This window comes from Leucoraja erinacea, chromosome 8 (genome assembly GCF_028641065.1).
Source record: "Leucoraja erinacea ecotype New England chromosome 8, Leri_hhj_1, whole genome shotgun sequence".
In the NCBI taxonomy this organism is placed as follows: Eukaryota; Metazoa; Chordata; class Chondrichthyes; order Rajiformes; family Rajidae; genus Leucoraja; species Leucoraja erinaceus.
Genome location: NC_073384.1, coordinates 35,100,126 through 35,118,617, shown reverse-complemented (window position 1 = coordinate 35,118,617; position 18,492 = coordinate 35,100,126). Strand labels below are relative to the sequence as shown.

Genomic DNA, 18,492 nt, shown 5'->3' with positions numbered 1-18,492 from the left:
CTAGCAATAGACCAAGTCTTCATGTCGGTGAATAATATTATGTGAATAGGGCCTGTTTTGCTTAACAAAGAGTGTAGGAAGGGACTGCAGATGCTGGTTTAAACTGAAGATAGACACTAAAAACTGGAATAAGTCAGCAGGACAGTCAGCATCTCTGGAGAGAAAGAACGGGTGATGTTTTGGGTCGAGATCTTCCAGACTGAAGAGGTTGAAAACCAGCCATAAAACACAATGACTGGAGATGTGTGTTATCCAACTAAGGGCAGAAATAAGAATCATAATAAATATATTACATAAAAAATAATTTAATGGGGTGGCATAGCAGTAGAGTTGCTGCCTGACAGCACCACAGACCCAGATTTGATCCTGAATACAGGTGCTGTCTGTACAGAATTTGTACATTCTCCCTATGACCACATGGGTTTTATCTGGATATTCCGGTTTCTCCCACATCCGAAAGAAGTGCAGGTTTATAGGCTAATTGCCTTCTGTAAATTGTCCCTAGCATGTAGGATGGAACTGGTGTATGGTAGATTGCTGGTCGGTGTGGACTTGGTGAGCTGAAGAGCCTGTTTCCATATATATGTTTTACATATATATCTTAATTTCATTGAACCATATACGATTGAATATGTGGCATTATTTTCGTCTTGTTTCTATAGTCAAAGGGTAAGGTTAATTGATTTATTTGTGCAGAACAGTCATGGAAGTCTGACTCTTGCCTTGTTTCACTGTTTTTTCTCTCTCTATGCATAGCAGCATGAATTAACAGCATCTGATTTCCATACATGAATATACTAAGGTCATTCACGTGCTGCACCTGTTGATCAGAGCCTGGTTCGACTGTGGAATGTAATTAGCAATGTAATTCAGCCTAACCTTATTCATACCTAATCCAAATTAAAGCATAAATGTTGCATTCAAGTGTAAGTTAAAAGACTCAGTACAGTATGCACCAGATTGCACAATTTCAAGCAGAAAAATGCGAAAGCTCCCTGCCGTGGGAGGGGGGACACCCACCTCCCACACCCTTCCCCCCTAGGTTGATATGCACCCTTGCAATTTCTCACTCTCAACTCTCGCCCAATGTTGGCAGCCCTGCATGAGTTTCGACCAACACATGCTGGCACAGTCAATAGTCAAAAGGCAGTTCCAAAACACGCATGCAAGACAGGGAAAAGGCCTACACAGCAAAGGTCTTGGAAAACACAGATATGTGCTATCGTTGCAATGGTCAACACAAAGCAAATAAGTGCCAGTTCAAGGGCTCTAAGTGCTACAACTGTCAAAAGAAAGGCCATATTGCATCAGCATGTAGAGCACCATCACAGGACAAAGCAAAACAAAAGCCTCAACAAAACCAAATGCGTGGGATTCACAACCACAGTCAGAGAGTAATGAACTTGGACTGTACGGCATCTATACTACGAACGGTGGGTCTGGAAAGGAAGACTTTCAGACTAAGGTCAAATTGAACAATCAATACATTATGTGTAAGAAAGAACTGCAGATGCTGGTTAAAATCAAAGGTAGACACACAATGCTGGAGTAACTCAGCGGGATAGGCAGCATCTCTGGAGAGAAGGAATAGTTGGCATTTCGGGTTGAGACCCTTCTTCAGGCTGATGTTGGGTGTGGGTGGGACAAAGAATGTAGTCGGAGACAGTAAGACTGGTGGGAGAACTGGGAAGGGAGAGGGAAAGCAAGGGCTACCTGAGGTTAGAGAAGTCAATGTTCATACCGCTGGTGTGTAAACTACCCAAGTGAAATAGGAGGTGTTGTTCCTCCAATTTGCACTGGGCCTCACTCTGACAATGGAAGAGGCCCAGATGAGAATGGTCAGATTGGGAATGGGATGGGGAGTTGAAGTGCTGAGCCACCGGGAGATCACGTAGGTTAAGACTGACTGATTCAGCGAAATGTTCGTTGAGCCTACGCTTGCTCTCGCCGATGTAGAGAAGTTGACACCTCGAACAGCGGATAGGGTAGATGAGGTTGGAGGAGGTGCAAGTGAACCTCTGCTTCACCTGGAAAGACTGGGTCCTTGGATGGAGTCGAGGGGGAGGTAAAGGGACAGGTGTTGCTTCTCCTGCGGTTGCAGGGGAAAGTACCTGGGAGGGTGGTGGGTGGTTTAGGTGGGAAGGGACGAGTTGACAAGGGAGTTTTGGAGGAGTTTCGCCAGTAGTGGGATGCCATTGGAGGTGGCGAAAATGTTGGAGGATTATATGCTGTATGCAACTGCGGATGGGGGGGGGAAGGCGAGGACAAGAGGGACTCTATCCTTGTTATGAATTGGGGGAAGGGGAGTAAGAGCGGAGCTGCGGGATATCGAGGAGACCCCAGTGAGAGCCTCATCTATATGAATCCAATTTTAGCAATATGCCTATCACAGAAACAAACGTTCAGCTGAAAACGTACTCTGGAGAAGTATTGGAGACATTTGGAGAGATAGTTTGTGATGTACAGGTTGCCAATAGTTGTCGCAAGTTATGTCGATAGGCAAACGTTGATGGGCAAAAATTGGCTCTGCTTACTGAAACTGGACTGGAAATCTGTGTTCCAAGTTGAAGCGCAAACACTAGATCAGTTGTTGCAGAAACATAATGCTATGTTCAATGACAGCAACTATGGCATAAAGGGTGAGCAAGCACACATTAGGATTCGACCAGATGTGGAACCTGTCTAATTAGACCGCGACCAGTGCCATATTCGCTGAAAATTGGAAACTGAAATCAAAAAGTTGGAACAAAACGGTGTACTGATTAAAGCAGATCGCAGTGATTGGGCTCCTCCAATAGTAGTGGTTCCGAAAACAGACAAGACAATGAGATTGTGTGGAGACTACAAAGTGACCATCAACCAGGCAGTAGATGATGAACAGTATCCACTACCAACCTCACAAGATTTTTATGCTGAAGTTGCTGGTTCCAAGCTATTCTCTAAGATAGATCTGTCACATGCATATGCTCAGCTAAATATTGATCATAAGAGCCAGCAGTACCTCACGATAAACACACACATGGGACTGTATTCCTACACAAAACTACCCGATGGTGTGAAGTCAGCACCAAAAATCTTCCAAGCTTCAATGGACAAGATTCTGCAAGGAACATCACATTGGGCAATCAAGATGACTTGCTGATTGCAACTGTTACTGAGGAGGAGAATCTGGAGATACTCAGTGAAGTGTTGAAACGGCTTGATGATCACAATATAAAGTTGAAAAGAAGAAAATGTGTATTCTTTCAGACCAAAGTAGTGTATCTTGGTTTGAAAATGGATCAACATGGACTACAACCAGTGAAGGAAAAGATTGAAGCTATTCTTGGTCCTCGGTCAGCAATACCTACAATGGCAACCTCGAGGATGCCGCGCTGGGCAGTTCTCCTGTCACATTGCATTGAGTACCGCAGCTCAAAAGAAAATGCTATCGCTGATGCATTGTCGCGTTTGCCTCATGAGTCTTCGGCGGGGAGGCCGAGGCAAGGAGGCTACACTGGTTTGAAATTGGTGATTTTTGTCTTCTGAAGAAATGGCAGGCATGTTGATGCAGTGTGTTTCCTGCAGGATGTGAGACGTCAAGGACACTGCCCGTGCTTCTGGAAAATGCACCTTTAGAAATTGTGTCCAGGTGCAGCTCCTGAACGAACGTATTAGGGAACTGGAGAAGCAGCTGGATGACCTCAGGGCCATTTGGGAAAACAAGAGTTTCGTGGACAGGACCTACAGTGAGGTTGTCACGCCAAGGATACAGGAAGAAGGAAGGTGTGTGACTGGGAGAAAGGGGAGTAACCGTGGAGGGCAGGAGACCCCAGTGGCTGTGCCAAATGAAAACAGGTACACCCTTTTGGGAGCTGTTGGGGCAGACAACGCTTCCAGTCCAAGCGGTGGCTCCAATCGTAGCGATGAGACTCGACTGGCGAGATCGACGTCAGGCAGAGCTATAGTTGTGGGTGACTCTATTGTCCGAGGTGCGGACTGGAGATTCTGAATGCAGCAGGCGAGACTCAAGGATGGTCTGTTGCCTCCCTGGTGCCAGGGTTCAAGATATCATGCACAGACTTCAGAACAACCACGAGAGGGAAGGTGAGTATGTCACAGCGGCTAGCTAGTTTCTCACTGAAATATCATACCACGCCACAATCTAGCATAGGGTATACGCCAGCCGAACTTCTCATGAAAAGAAGGCTCAGAACTAGACTGAGTTTGGTTCTACTTAACCTATCCCCCAAGGTTGAACACAAACAAACTGATTAGAAACGTCATTATGGTGGAAGCTAAAAAGCACGTAGGTTCAATACCCTTGATCAGGTTTGTGTTCTCAGCCTCCCCATTACAAAGCAAACAAATGGGAGGTGGGAACAGTAGTTGAAGTGTGTGGTACCAGGAGGTACTTGGTAGAAATTGGAAGACGTGTTAGAAGTGTGCACATAAACCGTATGATTCCAACAAGGGACGAACCGATACAAGAGCAAAGCATAGACGAAGAAGCAAACTGTCAGACTTTGGTATTATTCCAAGTTCAGATGTAAGAGCGCAATCTCCAAAGAGAGTAGCGACAAAGGTAAATGATCCTGAATTTGACTCTCCTTTAGAACCACAACCTGACACTCCCCCTAAACCACTTAGGAGATCAGAAAGAGTGCGTAAACCAGTCATCAGATTAAATGTATAATATTATTCTTGTTTAATTGAAAAGTTATTTTACTTTCTAAGGGGAGAGCAGTGTAGTGTATATAATGGTAACTGTAACTTTAAGTACTGAGTACTAGAATGGTATGATTTGTGTCATGTGATATATTCAATATGTGTGAGTGTGCGCAGTGTACTTTTGTGAAATAAAGACCCACAGTGGCAACAGCGGGTACTCAAAACATGAGCTTGTTTCTATCTACATGCTGAAGCTGTAATATCTTACACGTTTAGATTACAGTTATCAAGTACTTCAATACTACTTCTGCGAAAGGACACAAAATGCTGAAGTAACTCAACAGATTAGGCAGCATCTCAAGAGAACATGGATAGATAACATTTTAGGTCGACATCTTTCTTCAGCCTCGAAACGCCACCTATCTATGTTCTCCAGAGATGCTGCCTGACCGGCTGAGTAACTCCAGCACTTTGTGTCCTTTTGTGTATTAACCAGCATCTGCAGTTCCTCGTTTCTACTTCTGTCAAATCCTGACATTATATATCTATTAACATAGAAAATAGGTGCAGGAGTAGGCCATTCGGCCCTTCGAGCCTGCACCGCCATTCAATATGATCATGGTTGATCATCCAACTCAGTATCCTGTACCTGCCTTCTCTCCATACCCCCTGATCCCTTTAGCCACAAGGGCCACATCTAACTCCCTCTTAAATATAGCCAATGAACTGGCCTCAACTACCTTCTGTTGGTAGAGAGTTCCAGAGATTCATCACTCTCTGTGTGAAAAACGTTTTTCTCATCTCAGTCCTAAAAGATTTCCCCTTCATCCTTAAACTGTGACCCCTTGTCCTGGACCTCCCCAACATCAGGAACAATCTTCCAGCATCTAGCCTGTCCAACCCCTGAAGAATTTTGTAAGTTTCTATAAGATCCCCCCTCAATCTTCTAAATTCTAGCGAGTATTGTTTTAACACTACTTTGCATTCCAATTCCAATCACCTATAGCAGTCGTGTATGATGAAAGTTTGTTTTACAGCTCAGCTTTGAATGGACAAAGTATATTTCAAGTAAACACTAATCACTAGGTTACTGGTTTGTTTCATTGAATTACGTTTTTATGTTTTATCACAGACAGATCTTGTCAACCATAAAATAATCACAAGGTTACCCACTATATTCAGTGCAGAAATTACAAGTAAATGTCAATACAAATCATATACTGACCCCTATCATACCCTTCCCCTTTATACCATTTTAGTTTTATTGCTAGAGATACAGCATGGAAACAGGCCCTTCCACCCACTGAATCCATACTGACCAGCGATTATCCTTTCACTAGTTCTATCGTACACACTAGAGACAATTTACAAGAGCCAATTAACCTGCAAATCTGCATGTCTTTGGAATGTACAAAACCGGAGCACCCACATGGTCACAGGAAGAACGTACAAACTCCGTACGGACAGCACCCGTAGTCATGATCAAACAGAGGATCTCTAGTGCTCTACCAGAAACTCTACCGCTGCGCTACTGTCCCGCCCATTCCAAAAAACTGGTTATCTTCCCTTCTATTCTTAATTCTGATGTAGGGTCTCGACCCAAAACATCAATTGTCCATTTCCCAACATGCTGCCTGGTCCACCAAATTTCTCTAGCAGATTGTACTCACTCCTACTCACACCAAATATTCCAACATGAATAGTCTCCTGAACCTCGTAAATTATGATCACAATGTTCCACCTTACATAGAAGCTCTTATCTGTGTAATGTCCAAGAGTGAAGATAGACCTAAAAAGCTGGAGTAACTCAGCGGGACAGGCAGCATATCTGGAGAAGGAATGGGTAACATTTGGGTCGAGACCAGAGTGATTATAATGCATTAAATCAATACTCAATACACACGAGTTTATAAACACTACTTAATTTGTTACAGCTATGAACATTGTGGCCAAGTCGAGAGGATAGCTCCAAATGGAACATCAATTTCTGTCATTGATGCCGACAATGGCAGAAATTATCTTCCTTCTTTGCTTTCTTCTTCCTCTCGACAACGGCAACACTGGATCTGCATGATGATTAGGCACATCATTGCTGTTACCACCTTTATATCAACAAACAGAATAATTATTAATGCAAGGAAGATCATCAATTGGCCCCTGAAGAGAGGGTATAATATTAATCATGACACCTTAATTTAAGAGTCACTGGCTCCAGGGTTCTGAGGGGGAAATGGTGCTTTGTATATTGCAGCTACATTGTTCCTCTGAACCTCAGTTTTGTTAATGGGTGGAATTCTAAGAGAAAAGTTATATGGTAACTGCCATGCCCTTCTGTGCATCACTTTTAATCATGGTTCTTGGGTGGTTTTTCAAGTGGGGAGGTAATGAAAGAGGAAGATGGAAAAAGCCAGATTCCCATTAGTTGTTACTTACAAGAAACATTGTGGGCAAATGAGAAATGTAATGCAAGGATCAGCCTAATCTATCCTGGCATTCAGTGTCCTGAACACAGTTGAATTAATGCCTCAAATCAGTTGTCACCACCAGATTACCACAGATGTCTGACAGACTGAACTTGATGCACAAATCGGAAGGTGTATTTCTTAATGCTAAATAGATTTGGAGACAAGGCAAGACAAGACCAGGATACTGAAGGAATGATCAGCCAACTCACGTTGAATGTTGCAGCAGGGATGAACGGCCTCAACTGTTCTCCATGTTTCTTGGCTCCATACCAGTGTTTAGGCAATAACGTCTTCCTGCCTCAAAGTGCAGAGTATGACAATTTGGGCATGGCATCGAACTGCCAACTCACACAGGAAATTCTCTCACTCATTATGAACTGACAACCTAGGAAATCATCTCATTTCCGTTTTTCATTCTGAACTGTAGGCAGATGGAAGAATAATTCAATTTGGCTTCCAAGCTCCCTCCTCAGTCTTGTCTCTTGTTGTACACGTCACCTCCAATCTCATATCCCTACAAGATCCGAACTACAAATTTGACCACATACATTCCAGAGATTGACACCCATAACTTAAGCTATTTAGGGACCAAGCTCCAGAAACCCCATAGCAAATCTTGCTCCCGTTAACATGTCTTAAACCCAACTCTTCAGCTTTGCATTTAGTCACCTGCCTATTGCCCCGGTGATGCCTATTATTCTTACGCTACAATTGTTACAGTTTTGTACTTATTTATAATTATTTGTGTGTACAGTACGATTTTACTGAATTGTATGCAAAACAAAGAATTTCACTATCTAAGTACATGTGACAATAAAGTACCTTTGAACCATGACTTTCTTGCACTTAAAATTATGAAAGGCATAGATGAGGTAAACAGTCAGAACCTTTTTCCTAGAGTGGAAATGTAAAAGACTAGAGAACATAGCTTTAAGGCAAGAGGGGCAAAGTTCAAAGGAGATGTGCAGAATGTTTTGTTTTTGTAGGTCCCCCACACAGAAAGTGGTGAGTGCTTGGAACACATTGGCAGGGGTGGTGGATGCAGATACGATAGTGGTGTTAAAGAGGCTTTTAGACAGGATATACAGGTGGTGGCATATGGATCACATGCATGTTGATGATATTAGTTTGTGTAAAACATAATGCTGGAATATCTCAGCAGGTCAGGCAGCATCTCTGGACGACATAAATAGGTGAAATTTTGGATCGGAAGACCAATTGTAGTAGGGCAGAGACAACTGGAGGAGGGGGGGGGGACACAAAGCCTGGCAAGTGATAGGTTGATGCAGGTGAAAAGGGTTATGATTTGAAGATGAATGAGCAGATGATTCGTTTATCTTGACAACGGGTTCAGCACAGACATTGAGGGCCGAAGGTCCTATTCTTGTGCTGTATTATTCTGTGTTTCTGTTCTTTATTTCTGTTAATTTTTCCTCTGTTAATTACGCTCCTGTGCAAATCATTGGGACGTACAAAAAGACATGATAGAAACGCAAATTGTTTTTACTTTAGCAATTTAAAATTTGCCGTTGTGTTAATGTTGTTACTGTTCAACAGCTGGTTTTTAAAAAAACGGGTTGAGAGGCTTCTATAGGAGAGATGAATGTCACACACCTGAGACCGAGAGCAGGATACCAGCCTCCTTTTCCCCACAGAGAATTGTGTTGGCTACCAGTGAGGAAAGCAAGAAGTGGAAAACAAAGCAAAGACTTTGTTAGAAATAAAGTTGCATCACACCGCAGGCAATCTATACATAACTAAAGCTCTGATCTTGTGCTCTTCCGGTTTGTGCAGTTTTTTTATTTGCGCAAAAACGGTACGCGATAGAGCTACGATATTTTGCCAGCTCCCTCATCATTCCCCTGTGCTGCGAGTGCAACAAGTTTTGTTCTGATCGGTGGTTTATTGCAACGGTTAGCGTGGTTTAAAAATCATCAAAAACATGCGTGCGCAGATGGATCTTCTCTTCTGCCAGTCAGCGCCGAGCGGATTAGTTTCTTCGGTCCGCCTCTTCTTGTGCAATCACGCCTTTACTGGAGCTTAGAGAGGAGGTCTCCAACTGGACACAATTTTCGGAGGGACCGGAAGCGGCGCGGCGATGTCACCAAACGGAAAATGTTGAATCTGATCCTGGCGGAGCAGAGCGTCCAGCGCCCGCTGTGAGTCCCAAACACACCACCACCACAATGCCCCGCAGCTCCAGCCCCTTCCCCTCTGGTCCCCCTCGCTGGCTCCTGTCCCCTCCCCGTGATACCCCCCTCTCCCACATTGCTCTTCCCTTGTCTTTTCTCCGAGCTCCCTCCCCCTGCCCACACCTGCGGGAGTAGACGGTCCAAACACCGGCTGGTTTAAGTTTAGAGGGTTAAGGCCCGCTGAGTGCGTTTAGAGGATAAAGACGCCAGCTGGGGTCCAACCGCCCATGGGATTTGTGTTGAGGGTCAAATCCCCTGCTGGTTCACATTTAGGGGGTACAAACGCCCGTTGGGTGATTTTAGAGGTTCACAAGGCCATTGGGTTTGCATTTAGACGGATAACGTTTAGAGAGCACAAACTTTTGCTGACTCGAGGTGGGACGGGCCAAACTCCTCTGGGAGCGGCTGAACGCCTGTGGGAAGTGATCAGAGAGAGATCACTAGACTGCTTCTGACCGTCAAGAAACGTTGAGATATTCCTAACAAGTTTAGAGGCTTCTAACGTCATTCGGGGATGGGTCTAGAGTCCCATCACTAGCTGGGATGGGGTTTGAGAGTCCAAACGCCCCTTGAATAGGCTTAGAGGGTCACAACGAGTTTACACGTTCAAACACCCCATTTGTGTTCACAGCCTCCTAATGAGTGTCTAAATGCATTGAACTGATGCAATGCTGGGGGTGAGGGAGGGGAGGGGGTAGAGGTGGAAGAGGGGAAGGGTAAAGAGACACAATGGGAGACTGGGGTGGGGAGGGAGAGAGGGGTCACAGACTTTCATTATACACTGATACACCCCTCACTCTCCCACCACTCCCTCACTCTCCAACCCCTCCCTCTATCCCTTCACTCTCTTTACCTCCCTCTCACTCTCTTTACCTCCCTCTCCCGCTCTTTCTCACTCCCGCTCTCTCCCCTCCCCCCACTCTCTTCGTCCCTCCCTCCTCCGTCCCTCTCTTTGGCCCTTCCTCCCTCCCACTTCCCTCCCTCTCTCTCTCTTCCTCCCTCCCTGTAACACTGATGCACCCCTCACTGTAACGCAAAAACACTACAGTAACTCTGTTCTACACCCATCAATAACCTTCAACTCAATGTCAATAAAACAAAAGAAATAACTGTGGACTTCAGGAAGAAACAGACAGCACACACCCCACTCACCATCAATGGCAGTGCAGTGGAGTCTGTGAAAAGCACCAAGTTCCTGGAAGTGCACATCACAGATGACCAGACATGGTCCATCAACACCATCTCCCTAGTCAAGAAAGCACAGCAACGCCTCCACTTCCTTCGACGGATGAGGAGAGCCGACCTCTCCCCTTCTGCCCTCACCACTTTTTACAGGGGTGCCATTGAGAGCATTCTTACCAGCAGTCTCTCAGTCTGGTATGGCAGTTGCTCTGCTGCTGACCAGAAGGCCCTTCAGAGAGTGGGGAGGACAGCGGAGAAGATCACCAGATCACCCCAACCAGCAATCCAGGACTTATACCCATCTCGCTGTCGCAAGAGAGCAACCAATATCATCAAAGACACCACCCACCCAGCACACAAACTGTTCACCCTCCTACCATCCGGCAAGCGCTACCGCAGCATGCGGAGCAAAACCACCAGATTCAAAAACAGCTTTTTTCCCCTCAGGCCACCAGACTACTCAACACACTCAAGAAAATTCCATGAACATTACACAAACTAAGACCAATTGACTGTCAAAATAACTTTAATTCAATGTCTGCAGTATGCCATTTGCACTTTTCTATATTGCACCTTTTATTATTGCACCTTAATAACATACCTCAAAATGTTACTGCACTCTGGCACACTGTGAATATTTTATATAATGTATATGTCCTGTCTATTTTTATTGGTATATAGTCTGTCTGTGTTATAAATATTACTTGCACATTTGGAGTATGGGGAAACGCAATTTCAATCCTCTGTGTAACTACTTGTTGCATTATTTGAATTGACAATAAAGTTTACTTTACTTTACAAGCTGTTCACTGATTCGCCGTTCTCAATGGATTGATGTTGGGTCAGTTAATAAAAACCCTCTTTTACGCCTCCCTCTCTCTGCCCCCTCTCCTCACACCATCAACAATTTACTAACAGACCCCCCCGCCCCAAGCATAGAGGGAGAGGAGGGGGGTAGGGAGGGGAGAGGACTTATGGAGGGAGGGAGGGAGTGACTGAGGGTAGGGGAAAGGAGAGGAAGGGAGAGGTGAGGGAGGGAGTGGTGGAGGGCAGGAGAACAGGGGAAAGAAGTGGGAGGATCAAGAGGAGGGGGACGGAGTGCTGGGGGGTGAGGGGGATGGAGGAGGGTAGGAGTATCATGCGAATAATACCAACTTTGGGTTATTCCAACTGGGTAGCAACCAGCTACAGATGGCAAATGAATGAACTTTAAATTTAACTTCCATAAAATAGTCTCCAATTAACAAGTGCAACATTAAAATTGTCATAACTTGCTAGAAATCACTCCGAGATGCAATTTGTCCATTTTATTTTGGAATAGTGCATCTCTATAACCAATGAGAGTTAAGGATTTTGAAAGATCCTCAGGAGCAGAGGGCGAACTAATATTGGATGAGTACAGAAAAGGGAAGACTGAGGGATGGATTGAATCAGGACTACAAGAGACCAATACTAAATGTACCAAAAAGTGACAATACAATATTTAACATCGCTTGACATAATCTACTAGAGGTAGAAATCAAGCAATTTTCTGGGCTGGACAGATTAATTGGCATTGTATTGAAAAATTAAAATTCTGTTAAAACATACTCTAGCTGCTACATGCAGACCTTGCCATTTTTCGGCACGTCTAAGTGGGAATGTTAATGTGCACAACCCAGCACATGGTTGGAAATGGCAGGGAGGTTAAAGGCAAGTAGACGTTAATACAAAACAAACAGTGAAGTGCTGCAAATCAATCAGCAAGTCGTGGGGATTCAGAGTTCATGGTGCATTTCCTCGTCGATTAATACCGGTGCTTTTTCCAATAAGATGTGGGTCAGTGTGTCATCAAAATACTCAACCTTATTTTAGTTATAATGGGATAACATGTTTTGTATTTTATTTGGGAGGAGATCCCAACTTCCATTACTGTGGTTAATAAAATTATATTCAATACTTATTGTGCCTCAGGGAAATCACCTACACTTGCAGACCCTGAAGGAGACCCACCAACCAAAGGATGCCAGGCAGTTGTTAGTGTCCTTTCTCGCTCCGTGAAACTTTGGATTGTTTCACTTTCATAGCAAAGACATTTGTACTCTTATAGCGGTCGTACGAACATTGGGTAGGTACTAGAAAGAGCAGAATAATAAAAAAAAAGACAATTACTTTGGTTTTGTAAAAACAAACCTGTAATGTAAGCGGCACATTTGGCAAAGCAGCTGTAAATAGTGTTGCCGTGGCAACAAGCAAATCACTTAAATGTAAAAAATAGACCACAAATGCCTTGTGATTTTATGTATTATGAACTCTGCTTTTCACTAGTCGGTTACTGTTACTACAATGGAACACATGTAACATTTCCCAAAACGTTTTGACAATACTTGGCTATATCCAAGGCAACAGAAAGCGTGTGCAAAGGATGATGTTTTTTTAAAAGCAGCCAGCAAAGGCTGAATTTATCACTCTTACCGGTCGCAACAACCTCCGGGGTTATTCTGTGAATGCCGAACTGCCCCCGCCACGTGCCTCTGTCTAGTTTGCAGTTTAATTGACAGTAAATGTAAACTTGAACTTGAAACTTGAAACTCCACGCAAATGGGAAGCAAGAATTTAATCTGCCCATCCTCTTTTACTTCCAAAACACTAGACTCTGGCTGCGTGTTTTGACATCTAACGAACTTTCCTGTAATATGCATGCATCAGAAAGTGTGCCACGTACATACATCAGGCGTGACTCCATCACATACCTTTTTAACAAGTGACCCTCTACACGTGTTATCCAAGAGTGCGGAGAGATGTCGGTACCAGTTTCACTAAGCACGAAACTGGGTGTTGTAAGGGTGGGACTCCACCCCGGGGCTGGGCTGGCAAGGGAATGTATTCTCAGCTGACGCCTCTCCCCATTGCATGTCACTTCCTTTTCAGAGCTCCGAGATTAGCGTGCTCATCCAGTCCATGATCCACTCCTCTCTCCCGCCGACGTTGTTATTACACCAAAGGCGAGACAATATGTGGTTGCAGTTTCACGCCAGCTGAAACCGCAATCGCTGCCTCTCCCCGAAATACCCCGTTGGTCCAGCGCCTGAGATTTAGTGCTCGGGATCCACATAACATCTGCATCGATGACAAATCAGTACAAGATGTATGAAACAAATGAGAGCAGCCAGCACGCCGCTATGTCAGAACATCACAATACTCCAGGCCAAAATCGTACGCCCACCTCGTCTTGTGAGGGGCTTGGATGTCCAAACGAGCTCACTTGGGGTGGGTGGGCACTGGTATGTCGGCTTGCCCAATGAACCCTCGCCCCAAGCCGAGGGAGGAGATATGCTCAGATCACTGGGCTGCGATGTCAAATCTTGAATAAATATGACATTCTGAGGAATTCCTCATCGTTAACATTCTCGTTAGGAAAAATTGAAAATGTTGCACGCTGCACTTCAAAATACATTTGAGAAGCGCATTACTAAAGCTTTCTTCTGTGCCATTTTATTTTTGGCAAATTCGTAAAATGTTGGCATATTTGTAAGTCAGAGTTATACAACATGGAAACAGGCCCTTTGGCCCAACTCGTCCATGCCGACCAAGATTCCCACTTTGGCCCAAATCCTCTAAACCTTTCCAATCCATGTACCTGTCCAATTGTCTTTTACATGCTGATAGAGCACCCCCCCCCCCCCCCCCCCCCAACTATTCTGCTATAGTACCTGCCTCAAGTATTCAAGAGACTGATGGTTGTTGGGGAGATGTTCTGGAACCTGGAGCTCATTGTTTTCAGACACCTACACCACCTTCCTGATGGCAGTAGTGAGTAGCATCTGGTCTGGAAAACAACAGACAATAGGTGCAGTAGGCCCTTCGGCCCTTTGATCCAGCACCGCCATTCGCTATGATCATGGCTGATCATCCACAATCAGTACCCCGTTTCTGCCTTCTCATCTCCCCTGTCTCCGCTATCTTTAAGAGCTCTATCTAACTCTCTCTTGAAAGCATCCAGATAATTGGCCTCCACTGCCTTCTGAGGTAGGGAATTCCACAGATTCACAACCATCTGTGTGAAAAAGTTTTCCTCATCTCTATTCTAAATAGCTTACCCCTTATTCTTAAACTGTGACCCCTGGTTCTGGACACCCCCAACATCGGGAACATGTTTCCTGCCTCTGGCATGTCCAAACCCTTAACAATCTTATATGTTTCAATAAGAAACCCTCTCATCCTTCTAAATTCCAGAGTATACAAGCCCAGACATTCCATTCTATCAACACATGACAGTCCCGCCATCCCAGAATGAACCTTGTGAACCTACGCTGCACTTCCTCAATAGCAAGAATGTCCTTCCTCAAATTTGTAGACCAAAACTGCACACCAGGTGTGGTCTCACTAGGGCCCTGTACAACTGCAGAAGGATCTCTTTGCTCCTATACTCAACTCCTCTTGTTATGAAGGCCAACATGCCATTCGCTTTCTTCACTGCCTGCTGCACCTGCATGCCTACTTTCCATGACACCATGACACCCAGGTCTCGTTGCATCTCCCCTTTTCCTAATCGGCCACCATTCAGATAAGTCTACTTTCCTGTTCTTGCCACCAAAGTGGATAACCTCACATTTATCCACATTATACTGCATCTGACATGCATTTGCCCACTCACCCAACCTATCCAAGTCACCTTGCAGCCTCCTAGCATCCTCCTCACAGCTAACACTGCCCCCCAGCTTCGTGTCATCCGCAAATTTGGAGATGTTGCATTCAATTCCCTCGTCCAAATCATTAATATATTGTAAATATCTGGGGTCCCAGCACTGAGCCTTGCGGTACCCCACTAGTCACTGCCTGCCATTTTGAAAGGGACCTGTTAATCCCTACGCTTTGTTTCCTGTCTGCCAACCAATTTTCTATCCATGTCAGTACCCTACCCCCAATACCATATGCTCTAATTTTGCCCACTAATCTCCTATGTGGGACCTTATCAAATGCTTTCTGAAAATCACGGTACACTACATCCACTTGCTCTCCCTTGTCCATTTTCCTAGTTACATCCTCAAAAAATTCCAGAAGATTAGTCATGCATGATTTCCCCTTTGTAAATCCATGCTGACTAGGACCGATCCTGTTACTGCTATCCAAATGTGCTGCTATTTCATCTTTTATAATTGACTCCAGCATCTTCCCCACCACTGATGTCAGGCTAACTGGTCTATAATTCCCAGTTTTCTCTCTCCCGCCTTTCTTAAAAAGTGGGATAACATTAGCTACCCTGCAATCCACAGGAATTGATCCTGAATCTATAGAACATTGGAAAATGATCACCAATGTGTCCACGATTTCTAGAACCACTTCCTTAAGTACCCTGGGATGCAAACCATCAGGCCGTGGGAATTTATCAGCCTTCAGTCCCATCAGTCTACTCAACTACATTTCCTACCTAATGTGAATTTCCTTCAGTTCGTCCATCACCCTAGATCCTCCGACCATCAGGGAGATTGTTTGCGTCCTCCTTAGTGAAGACGGGTCCAAAGTACCTGTTCAACCCGTCTGCCATTTCCTTGTTCCACATAATAAATTCTCCTGTTTCAGTCTTCAAGGGTTCTAATTTTTTCCTCTTCACATACGTAAAGAAGCTTTTACTATCCTCCTTTATATTCTTGACTTTGTACCTCATCTTTTCTCCCCGTATTGCCTTTTTAGTTATCTTCTGTTGCTCTTTAAATGTTTCCCAATCCTCTGGCTTTCCATTTATCTTTGCTACAGTATGTTATAGTTCTTCTCTTTTATTTTGAAAGAGGAATCAAATAGTTCCAGAGAGTCTGATGGATATACATGAATTTTAAGATTACCGATAGGTGTTATTTATAATTGTCCCTCGTCCACTACAATTTAATTCAAAACAAAATCATGTAATTTCTAGTATAAGGGTCCAAATCACAGTATGGTTTTTACACCCAGGTAAAAATGATGCCTTCAATATCCAAGTTGAGCTCTTGATCACTTCAGGAAAGTGTATCTTACGTCATTGGCAAAGGTGCTGATCCTTATTACAGAATTGCAAACCATGAAATTGCTTTTGATTGTGTTCCGTAAACGGAAACTATTGAAGATTATCGCACTTCATGGTAGAAAAGTCAAATTGCCTCGTACATGCATAATAAAGTTGAAAGTCAGTGACATCGACAACCCTCTGGACACTGGAATATAATGTCCTCAACTGATCTTTACAGTTCATTCTCAGTAATTGCATGTTTTTGTCAACCTCTTAACGCTTACAATCTATATATTTGTCCAAGTGTCTTTTAAAAGTCATAATTGAGTCTGCTTCCATTGCTTCCTCTGGCAGCTCACTCCAGGTATGGACTACCCTTTGAGTGAAAGGTTTCGTTTGAGGTCCCTCTTCATAAGTTCATTAATCATAGGAGCAGAATTAGCCATTTGGCCCATCAAGTCTACTCCACCATTCGATCATGGCTGGTTTATCTTTCCCTCTCAACCCCATTCTCCTGTCTTCTCCCCGTAACGTTTGACACCTTTACTAATGAAGAATCTGTCAATCTCCACTTTAAAAATACCCAATGACTTGGCTTCCATAGCTATGTGGCAATGAATTCCACAGATTCACCACCATCTGGCTATATAAATTCCTCCTTATCTCTTTTCTAAAAGTACATCATTTTATTCTGAGGCTGTGCCCTCTGATCATAGCCACTCCCCACTAGCAGAAACTAGTGAATCCTTTCTGCATCCACTCTATCTACGCCTTTCACTATTCTATGGTTCAATGAGATCTCCCTTCACCCTTCTAAACTCCAGCGATTACAGACCCATAGCTGTCAATTGATCATCATACATTGTTAACCTAATCACCCTGGGAACATTCTCGTAAAGCATTCTCTTAAATTTGTCCCGTGTCACCTTAAGCCTATGCCCTCTAGTTTTAGAATCCTCTACCCTGGGAAAAAAAGACTGAGCATTCATTTTATGCATGTCCTTCATTATCTTGTACACCGCAGTAAGGTTGCACCTTATCTAACTTCTCCCTATAGCTCAAGCCTGCAAGCCGAGTTAATCTTTTCTGCACCGTTTCTAACACAATAACATCCTTCCGAAAGCTGGTCAACCAGATCTGCACACAATACATAACTCTCTTTGCTCTTTCCTAATTAACTTACAAATGCCTCAATTTTCAAGAATCTATCCAGTTAGTTATTAATTTGCTTCCATCAGCCCTCAGGCATCAAATCTAGATCATAACAACCTTCTGGGCAATAAAAGTAGCTATTCTCACTGGTCCTCTGGCCTTTTGCCATAAGCTTAAATATTGCAATAAGAACAGAAAATACTGGTTACGGACCAACGATAGAGAGAGAGAGAGAAAAACAAGTCAACCTCTCACTTCTGAGGTCTGAGGTTCCCACCTACTTTAAAAGGGCATCAATAATACCGGTGCCCAAGCAGAGCAAGGTGGTGACGTGCATCAATGACTATCGACCAATGGCACTAACGTCTGTGGTGATGAAGTGCTTTGAGAGGCTGATCATGACGCAAATTAATTCATACCTCGACAAAAACCCGGACCCACTGCAGTTCACTTACCGCCACAACAGATCAACGGTGGATGCGATCTCACTGGCTCTCCACTCCGCTCTGGACCACTTGGACAACAAAAACTCATATGTCAGGCTGTTATTCATTGACTACAGCTCGGCATTTAACACTATCATCCCCTCCAAGCTGGTTACCAAGCTCTCAGATCTGGGTCTCTGCGCATCCCTCAGCAGTTGGATCCTTGACTTCCTCATCACAGACCACAGTCTGTGCGTATTGGTGGAAATGTGTCATCCTCGATAACAATCAGCACGGGAGCACCTCAAGGCTGCGTGCTCAACCCCCTGCTGTACTCACTGTATACTCATGACTGCGTTACCGGACATAGTGCGAACTCCATCATCAAGTTTGTCGATGACACCACTGTTGTGGGACGTATCACTGATGGGGACGAGTCAGAGTATAGAAGTGAGATCGAC

At 44.2% G+C, this 18,492-nt stretch overlaps 1 protein-coding gene across 2 annotated transcripts in view; it reads right to left on the bottom strand.

Annotated features, from left to right (window-relative positions):
* Positions 1-13,750, bottom strand: part of agpat4 (1-acylglycerol-3-phosphate O-acyltransferase 4 (lysophosphatidic acid acyltransferase, delta)) — a 114,896-nt gene extending 101,146 nt beyond the window's left edge. Inside the window, exon 1 of one of the 2 annotated variants that reach the window (XM_055639435.1) lies at positions 13,222-13,750. The gene's annotated coding sequence lies outside the window, so the exon portion shown is untranslated. The remainder of the gene's footprint in view (positions 1-13,221) is intronic. The other variant, XM_055639433.1, reaches the window with a different exon arrangement.
* Positions 13,751-18,492: the final 4,742 nt, after the last annotated feature.